This window comes from Vigna unguiculata, chromosome 6, assembly GCF_037176805.1.
Source record: "Vigna unguiculata cultivar grain cowpea cultivar isolate G323 ecotype 2 chromosome 6, ASM3717680v1, whole genome shotgun sequence".
Lineage (NCBI taxonomy): Eukaryota > Viridiplantae > Streptophyta > Magnoliopsida > Fabales > Fabaceae > Vigna > Vigna unguiculata.
Window position 1 is genome coordinate 25,841,346 of NC_140797.1, and position 10,718 is coordinate 25,852,063.

General features: G+C 30.5%; 1 pseudogene across 2 annotated transcripts; it reads right to left on the reverse strand.

Annotated features, from left to right (window-relative positions):
• Positions 1-278: 278 nt before the first annotated feature.
• LOC114188926 (E3 ubiquitin-protein ligase RZF1 pseudogene) lies at positions 279-2,896 on the reverse strand (annotated as a pseudogene). 2 transcript variants are annotated; one of them, XR_014995553.1, is made up of 2 exons: positions 2,631-2,896; positions 279-1,501 (listed from the first exon to the last, which is right to left on the reverse strand). The product of XR_014995553.1 is annotated as an E3 ubiquitin-protein ligase RZF1 pseudogene, transcript variant X1 (transcript). The 2 variants fall into 2 exon arrangements; XR_014995554.1 differs by lacking the exon at positions 2,631-2,896 and adding an exon at positions 2,486-2,578.
• Between the last annotated feature and the right edge of the window lie 7,822 nt (positions 2,897-10,718).

Here is a 10,718-nt window from a genome sequence, read left to right on the forward strand (position 1 = left end):
TAAAAATCTTAAATTTAATTATACATAAATTAACTTTAATTTATAGATAATGAGGTTGAGTTCCAAAAGGTTTTGTTTCACAGTGCCATTTTCTAACATTTACATTCATTGCTCTGTTATGGACTCATTGCAAAGTGAAGTGTTTGATGATTGTTATTATGTTTGCAGAGTAAAGGAAATGATTTTGTTTATCCTTCATCACTCACCTTTTCCTCCCCCTTTGATTCCTTATCTCTGAAACACACACATGACCATGCAAACAACAATACAACCGAAACTTTAAAACGAAAATTGCTTCCAAGAATATACAAAGAGTTTCACATATTCTACGATCTAGCATCAATGAGATAAAGTTCAAAGCACAATCTGCAGAAACATAAGCATTATGTGACAGCTAATTACACTTGTGCTGATGAAGAAATTAAACTTTCAGTTAACTTCTGGCACAGGCCAAAGACTTAGAAGAGTAGGTTCCCCAGTGTCAGCACCATGATCAGGTATTTGAACTGTGTGTCAGCACCATGATCAGGTATTTGAACTGTGTGTCAGCACCATGATCAAGTATTTGAACTGGAAGAAGTTCGAAATGGCCACAAATATGATAGCAGATTCCTCCTTCCACTGTTCATCTCTCTATTCCCACTTCTCCTTGAGATACTGTCACTGCCACTGCCATTACCATTCCTTCCTCCCCTAATTCGACTACTTCGAGAACTGGAGTGTCCTTGTGGTGGCAACTCAACACGGCAAAGTGGACATGAATTGTGCTGAACCAACCATGGAACAATGCAGTCTGAGTGGTAAATGTGGCTACATGGCATTTTCCTGGCCTCAGAACTCAGTTCAAACCTTTCCTTACAAACTGCACAGTGTGAATCAGATTGTAGGTGTTCATTTGTGATCTTAATGGTTGGCATTGCATCAATAGAAGAGCGTGATGCAGGAGGTGGACCAAGCCGGTCATTGGTTATGTGCTGCTCAATGAGTCCTTCAAGTCTAGGACCAAGAAAGTAGTGACCAAAATCAACATGCCCGGAACCACTTCTTGAGGCAGTGTTAGAGACAGTAAACCCTGGAGGTTGACCATGAAATATGAGATAAGGACCAGAGGTATAGACCCCCCAAGTCTGATCAGGAACTGGGGTGGAACCAAACCTCCTTCTTACATCAAAATTTGTATAGCTTCCAGCCATTCTCTGCCTCATGAAATTGTCTCCAACTCTTGGCTCAGAACCTCTTTGCTCCATAACAGCTCTCACAGCATCCATAATGTCAGGGACGTGTTGAAAATCTTCCCTTTGTGATGAAAAGCCTTGTTGGCTTGAAACTGCTCGCAGCAGCTCGTAAAGTTCTTGCACAAAGCCTCCATCGCAGTAAGGGCAAATTGCATCTCTCCTTTCAAGCCAGATTGGCTGCCTGCATGTATAACACCAGTATGTTGTTCCACTTGACATGCTTTCTCTCTCACTGCACACTTAGATTGAAGAGATTCACTTTGCTTCTGCACCAAGTTTAGAGGTTCAGATGGGTCATTTTAGTCACAGATGAAGTTAACAAAATGGGTCATAAAATTGACAACAAAAGTAAGCAGCTAGCAAGTCATGATGAACATTTATGATATTGTGGTGAAGTGTTTTGGCAGCACACCAGATGCTCGATATTATATCCCTAAGAAAAACCTGACGGTAAATCTGAGAGAGATGAGGAATGGCAAACTCCAACAAGATAGAACAAGAAAAGGGATCCAAATATAATCAAACTTCATGTCACAAGTTAGTTTCATAACATTATTATAAGAAATTCCTTTTGAAAATTTGACTCACAGAAAACAATTTGAACAAGAAACGTAGAAAAACCCCCCGATTAAAGTAAACTAGTAACAAAACATTTGATCGGATTTCATGCAGATATAAACACATTTCAAATCAGGAAACAAATAATTGCCAAAGAAAATTATAATTGAGGTCTTACAACGAACATAGCAGGTCAGAGCTGTGAACATATGGTCAACTATATAGTCAACTCTCTTGTAATCGAATCATGAAGAATTTCAACAAAAATTTACAGTAAGAACATAAAATTATAATCAATTCAGGATCATGAATTAGCCTTATTAAATGGATGCAAAATATCCATCTAAAAATGTCCAGAACAAAAAATTTCGAATGAGTTTTGGATTATCAGAGGAGTTCTTCTGCCTACCATAATCCCAATAGAAAACCGGTCAAGTTCAACAATTACAAAGGGAGACAAAGCTCCATAACTTCACACAGAAAAATTGAAATGATTTAAATGTTTATCCTCAACAAAACAAATCAATTACTACATATGCATTAAGGAGGAACAAAATTCATGGAAGAACCAGGTAGCTTCAACAACAGAAACAGAGCTTGTCCTCAAACACAACCACAAAGCCAGAAACAAAAGAGAGTGAAGGCAACACAACAAAACCAAACTGAAAACTAAAATCAAACAAAAACCACACCATGTTGTCATCAAAGCATATAAACAAACACCCATCACTCCAAGTATCATTCTGAGTTCAGACCCACCTAGAATCCACCGAAAAAAACCGTAATAAATAGCAACCAAGAAGAAAAAATATTCAGAATTTATGAGAGTGAACTTACCAATGAAAAGGAAGAGAAAGACAAAAGAAGAAACCACAATGAATGAAAAAACTCAGAGCATAGTTGAAAAAGATTCTGAGCTTGGTGGAGAGAGAAAGTAGAAGAAACTCTCTACAATTGATGGGTGTTCCCACTGAGGCCAAGTTTCTTTGTAATTTTCACCTGTTCAAAATTTTGACCATTCTATATTTAATTTCTTGTAATTTTCACCTGTTGAGAATTTTAATTATTCTTAATTTCGTGAAGGAAAGTTGCACCAAGATGAGATGACGCACGGATAAAGATACCGACTGTAACTTCAAACAAAGAAATTTCCTTAAAAAACCCATAAAACAAAGAGTGTTTATTATTTTATGTCATATGTCAATATTAATTTTGTATACCCACGTTTTCGTGCTGGTGCACATAATTGATAAGAAAATGTTAAAACTAACTAAACAATCTGATTTTTATCATTATTTAATTTTAGTTTGCTACGTAAATGCTTAACTTAAAGCATAAGTTAAGTTGTCTTTCTTCAATAGTATTTTGAAAAATGCAACATAAACATCTTAGTCTTTTTATACGCTTAAAATACCTAATAAGATAGTAATACTTTTTTTTCTTTTCTTTTCATTTAATTGATTCTAAATTATTTTAAATTTCAAATAAAAATGTCATATCATGGGTATTGGTCGGGTGTTTAACAAAAAATAGTTATCATTTTTTTAAAATTTATTATCTAATTGAATTATGAATTGCAACAACTGTTAAGTGTTTTACAAGTTTTTTTAGAAATGATACTTTGATTTTCATTTTATTATTTGTGTGATTTGGTACACTTGTCAATCCCATAACAAGTTTTTGGCATAATTGTCGGGGACTTGTGTTCAAGTTGTTAGCACAAGTGACCTTGATGCATGGATTTGATGAAGCAAGTGCATGAGATCATATGTGGTTGATGAATGATTGATGAAGATGCATTGATGATCAAGCTAAGGATCTACTAAATCTGGAATTGGCTTCAAGATCATGGAGCTTGTATTTTGTATTGTATTCGTAGACTATATGACATAAGTTAGAAGTCGTTTTGTCTTGTGTGTGCCCTTCTCAATATGTTAAAAAGGTTTTTAACAAGTTAAAAGGCTTGTTGCATATAGTTCTGCTGTGAATGTATTGAATTAATTGAATTGTTATTGAATCGACTGATTTCACTTAAGTCAAAAGAAATCAACAGATTGTACGAACAAATCAACAGGTTGAATTCACTTATGACCAAGATATATAAGCTAGTTTTTTCAGAGAGCTGTGCAAAACTTGATATTTCTGAGCACAAAAAACAAGGATACAAATTTGGAAAACTCTCTCTCTAGATTGCACAATTTATAGCTGGTGTTTTGAAGATCTTGAGATCTTAGAGCAAAGTTTTGCTTGCTTGAAGCTAGAAGAACACGTGTTTGGTTGGCTAGGGAGCGCTTCCATTAGGTTTGGTTGTTCTTGTGCTTATGTGCGGTTCCTGGTGTGATTCCAGGTCTGTAAGTGGGATTCTTACAATGTTGGGGATAAGATTCTTGTGGGATTCAAGAATCTTGGTGTGTTGCTTTATTCAAAAGTGTAATCTTTGAGGGATTTCTTAAAACAATTTTATGTAGTGCATGATCAAGCTCAGGTTGTCTTGATAAACTAGATGTAGCTTAGGTATTAAGTGAACCAGTATAAAAACTAGTGTGTGATCTTCTCTCCCTTATATTGTTCATCATTTAAATATCAAGAAAACTCATTAAATCAATCTTTGTAAGGTGTGCATGTATTTTTACGTTATCTGGTAATACAAATAAGTGGGATATATTGATTGGAACATATCTTGTTTGATAAAGAATGTTGTTTGAGTGAGTTTGCTACTTTTCTCGTTTCTACATAATTTCCAGAATATTAGTTGTTTTTATTTTGCTGAATCATATTTCATGAATAGATTAATCTGTTATTTTTGTTTTTAATCGATTGAAAAGTGTGATTCTATAGCAATACATCTCTAATTTATTGGTTAATTGAATTCATAAAAGGATTTTCATAAGTTTTAATTGGACATGTTTTTAATATTCGCCAATTCAACCCTCCTTCTTGTCTTAGAAAGATCTTTTGAACCTACACAAGCACAAGGTAATTTAGGCACTTTTATCTCTTTTAGACTTTGTTATGTGTTTTGTTTTGTTTTTTATTGTATTTTTTGTGTTTTCTTTTATGTAGTTGGTCTATAAATGTTTATGATTTCCATTGATTTGATTTATACTTAATGTTTGTCCGGGGTACGCCTTACAACATTATCTAGTTATTGGAAGGTCCTAGACATGAGATTTCAGCAGCCTAACTAATCAAATCAAACCAAATATTACAATTCACTAGAAATGGGATTGTATGTTTGGCCCCCACTGTTATGGTTTTGAATGCAATTTTATGGTTTTGAAAAGGTATTTCAGACTTGGATAGGCATTTCAAGAGACATCTATGTGTCTAATCTTAGAGAATAGGGAAAGTAGTATTAATCACAAATGAGAGTACTTGTAATTTTGCAACAAGAGACATTTGAGTAAGGTTGCTTGGGAAATCTATTTAACCATTCTGCATATTGTAATTATTGTTTGGTTGGTGTGCAAGTTTTTTTTCTTTATTTCTAAATTTTCACTTATTTTGTTGTTATTCTTATGTTTATTTCCAAATCTCAAATTTTTGTTTATATAAAAATTGGGATAACTTGTTTGTTCAAATAACTTTTGTGTTCTTGTGAGAGCAAGGTATTGATGAAAAGGAAGATAAGACACAAAGAAGCATATGGTATTGGTTCAACAGGCAACCCACCAAAAAGGAAAGAAAAAAACATCATAATGAAATCAAGTGTCAAAGATGTTAAACAAGCGCTTGTTGGGAGGCAACCTTGTATGTTTAGCAATTTTTTCTTTAAAATATATTTTTCAACATCACTCATTGGGCGAATTCTCTCGCTAGGAAAGTTTGCTCGCCTAGCGACTACTTGACTCGCCTTTTCATTCGCTACGTGAGTCTTCTCACCTAACGAAAGCATTGATGCTCGCTTAACGAATTTCTTTTTTAGTTTGTGTATGAACATGCTTAATTATTAAATTCTCTTTGAACTTTCTCTAATCATGTCCTCAAAATATATGAATCGAATGCTTAGATGGTCAATTGAGTTAGAATATGTTTGAGCAATGATTTTCTTGTCTCAAAATTGTGCATATAGTTGAGATAACTTGTGTCATACATTGATTGTGAGATAGTTTGATATGTTTATATTTAGTTAGTCCTTGATCAATGTGAGAGTATGACAATTTTTTGTGGATATTTGAAAGTTTGCTCGCCTAGCGACTACTTGACTCGCCTTTTCATTCGCTACGTGAGTCTTCTCACCTAGCGAAAGCATTGATGCTCGCTCAACGAATTTCTTTTTTAGTTTGTGTATGAACATGCTTAATTATTAAATTCTCTTTGAACTTTATCTAATCATGTCCTCAAAATATATGAATCGAATGCTTAGATGGTCAATTGAGTTAGAATATGTTTGAGCAATGATTTTCTTGTCTCAAAATTGTGCATATAGTTGAGATAACTTGTGTCATACATTGATTGTGAGATAGTTTGATATGTTTATATTTAGTTAGTCCTTGATCAATGTGAGAGTATAACAAATTTTTGTGGATATTTGAAAGTTTGCTCGCCTAGCGACTACTTGACTCGCCTTTTCATTCGCTACGTGAGTCTTCTCACCTAGCGAAAGCATTGATGCTCACTCAACGAATTTCTTTTTTAGTTTGTGTATGAACATGCTTAATTATTAAATTCTCTTTGAACTTTCTCTAATCATGTCCTCAAAATATATGAATCGAATGCTTAGATGGTCAATTGAGTTAGAATATGTTTGAGCAATGATTTTCTTGTCTCAAAATTATGCATATAGTTGAGATAACTTGTGTCATACATTGATTGTGAGATAGTTTGATATGTTTATATTTAGTTAGTCCTTGATCAATGTGAGAGTATGACAAATTTTTTAGGATATTTGAGTATTGAAACATTTGACTATTAAAATCATATAAATGTTGTGAGCTTGAGAGTAGAGAGTTGTAAGGAAAGCAATTACTGTCATGAAATTGATTTTTTCTTCATTCTTATTAATATAAATTGATTATTGGTTTGAAAGGATAAAGGAATTTGTTTGATATGTTTAAGCTACTTAGCCAAATAGCCAACCCTGATATATGTTAATTGTCTGTTGTTACCCTTTTTTAGCCTAATTGTTTCATTCTTTTACCCTTAACCTTTAAAGAAAACGTATCTTCTCCTGCACCTTAGCCAAAGAGAACATGTACATGTTGAGTAAAATAAAGACATGAGATCAGATCAGTTGGGGTAAGGTATAAACATCCTACAAGGGTATGATATTGAATAAGTTTGGGGTAGGCTTTTGTAAAAATCCTACCTTGGGAAAAAGAAAAAGAGAAAGAAGAGAAAATACAACAGATCCAATGTGATAAAACAAGGGGTTGTGGTATGAGAAATATATGAAAAGTTTTGGAAAAATATTATTTTGTAGAGAATACGAGGATACCATGAATTATTTACATTTAGTTTTCTCTTCGGCTTAGAGGTGTTTTTAAATTCCTGAAAAGCCATATTTCTTCTAGCTAAGCCACATTATAACCTTTGAAACACCTTTTAATCTAACCAAATGTGTGCATTGTGTAAATTAGATGATGTGCAAAAGTTGATGAAATGGTTTTATAACATGCTGATTATGAGTGATCATTTATAAACACTTGTGTGTAGAGTGAAACACTAACTTTTGTGATACTTTTTATTCAATAGTTTGATTCAACAAAATTTGATTATCAAAGTTCTCGGTAGGTGGAGATATTTATAAAGTTGATTACTCCAACATAAAAATTAAGTACAGAGTTGCAGGCCCAGTCTAATTCGAAAAATCTATAAACAAGAAGTTTGATATAAGTAAAAAGGAACAACCCTTCAAAAAACAACCCTTTTGGGGGAGAAAGAGAAAAATAAATACTTTTGGGAAAAATGACACTTGACCTAAAAGGAAAGAAGGTAGAGGCGTATTCTGAATGTTGAAGACATTCATCTTCATCATTATTCAAGTATTCAGAATGTTAAGGAGTAGCTAACTCTCTTATTCATGGGGATTGGGTGTAATATATTTTTAACTCTTTGTGAATTTCACTATTCAATATAATTCTTTTCCATCACTCTTGTATTTTATTCTTGTTTTAATTGCATAATAATCATTGATTGTGTGAGTATCTAATCATTAAACACGATATTGGAATCTAGACTACAATAAACAACTAATTGATTGTGCATCTAGACATAGAGTACATCATTGGTCATTCTTAACATCAAAATTTTGATCTTAATGCAAAAGTATGATAAAAATTACTAAATATAAGATTTTTATTATTCAAGTTTAGACTTGTTGGTAAAGACATTTCAACTTGTTACAAAATTCTAAATGACACTTTTTCAATGACTTGAAACCTTCTGTAGAAAAACTATTGCGTATTACAATTTAATTTGAAGGCTTAAATAATGATTCGGTCCTAGTTTTCGTTTGATTTTTTCAATTTGGTCCTACTTTTATTTATTTTTCAATTTGGTCCTAATATTCGTCAATTTTATTCAATTTGGTCCTTTTCGTTAACATGTAAAAACAATTAACAGAATGTGAGCAGTAACCGCCACGTGTCATTTTGTGATTTTTTTTATTTTTTATTTTTTTAAAATTTTTTAAAATTTTTTTAAATTTTTTTATTCAAAAAAAATATGTACATGTATCAAGCTCATATCATGCCATGTGTCAATTTTTTATTTTTTAAATTTTTTTAAATTTTTTTAAATTTAATTTTTTTAATTAAAAAAAATTCACACGTCAAACCAATATCATGCCACATGTCAAGGTCAGTTTTTAATATTCAATTTGATCATAACATTCGTTATTTGTTTTCAATTTGATCCTTTTTTTTAATTTAGCATTTTTGTTCATTTACAAATTGAGACAAAATTTAATTTGTATATAAATGTTATATGGATATTCCTATTAAAATGCATATTTTTATTAAATATTTTTAATTTAGAATTAGAATTGGTTTAAAATTAAAACGAAAAAGGTAATAACAACATTAATTTAAAATTTTAAGAGGTTAAAAATATTTAATTTTAAACCAACTCTAATTCTAAATTAAAAATATTTAATAAAAATATGCATTTTAATAAGAATATCCATATAACATTTATATCCAAATTATATTTTGTCTGAATTTGGAGAGGAACAAAAATGCTAAATTTAAAAAATAATTAGGACCAAGTTGACAACAAATAACTAATATTATGACCAAATTGAATATAAAAAATTGACTTTGACGCGTGGCATGATATTGGCTTGACACGTAAAATTTTTCTAAATTAAAAAAAAATCACAAAATGGCACGTTGCATGATATGAGCTTGACACACACACACACACACACATATATATATATATATATATATATATATATATATATTAAATTAAAAAAATTAAAAAAATTCACAGAATGACACATGACGGTTACTGTTATTTTAACGGTGTTAGCGAAAATAACCAAATTAAATAAAATTGACAAATATTAGGATTAAATTAAAAAAAAAAAATAGGACTAAATTGAAAAAACCAAACCATCAAACCATTATTATTTAAGCCTAATTTGAAATATGTACTGTTTTGTCAAAAATTAGAATTTTAATTATTTAGAATTAAAATTGAGAAGCAAAACAGAATATCATCTTAAGAATATGCCAATTTTTTCATGTGGATTATATGAATAATTTCAACACAAATTTGCAAATAATTGAAGGAATATAAATCTTCATAAAAAAGGTTATTCAAATTAATAATTGAACCATTCCACCGATAAAGTAGAAAAGTATTTGTACTGTTAGCAATATTTCATATTTGGTAGTCAGTTCAGCTAAAAGGATAGACTCGATAGAGACGGTTTAGATTTTTATATATAAAAAAGATATTTCTGATTTTTATGTAACTCTCTTAATATTTTACAAAATAAAAATAAAATATATCTAATAATTGTCTATTCATAAAGTTAACTTAAAGTAACATAACTGATATAACCCAACCAATTAAATTAGACTCTTTTCGTCAATACGTTGAATGTTAAAATATAACAAGTGTTTAATATTTGTGTACTAAAAAGTGAAAAATATGAGAATTTAACACTATTTAACAATGAAAATTTATTAAATATTTGATATATTAAAAATCACTATAAGAATAGAGACCAAAACAATCCTTTAGAATTAAGAGTATATGGTATTAATTATTCACTGTCTAAAGAAAAGAACATTTAATGTTATTATAAAAGTTGTTCAAATGCTGTAAAGATGAAACGGTGGAAAATAATATGGAAATTAAAAACCCATTGCCAGTGTAAAAGAAAGAAAATAGCTAAATAATTAAAGTTAAAAGTTTCTATAATTATTTTTAAGGTATTTATAATTTATAATTATATTTATTGACTGTACTTTTTTATTTAATAATATATTTTATCTATTATTATTTTTTAAATTTTATTATTATCGGATTTTCACTATTATTTTTCTCAATTCTTCTGCATATGCTATTGATTATATTATATATATCGGACTTCTCATGTTATGTAAGAAAAATAAAATAATGAAACATGTTATTTTAATATAGGTTTAATTACTCGAATAATCCTCACGTTAATAGGGATGATGTGTATCAATTTAGTATATATTCTTAAGAAAATGTTAATTGTGTTTCAACTTTTAAAAAATGTCTTAATTAAGTTCTTTTCAGGAAAAAATAAATTATTAACGTTGTTAACAACGCGTCACAGATTACTTTATGATTTTTTTAATTATTAATTTTATTTTTTTTCTTGCAAAAATATTTTGTTGCCACATTTCAAGTTTCTAATTTGACACGTGATAATGTCAATGTCACATGGTGAAACAATGTCACGTGTGATGTAACCTCTCGGTCGAATATTACGAATTTAAATAA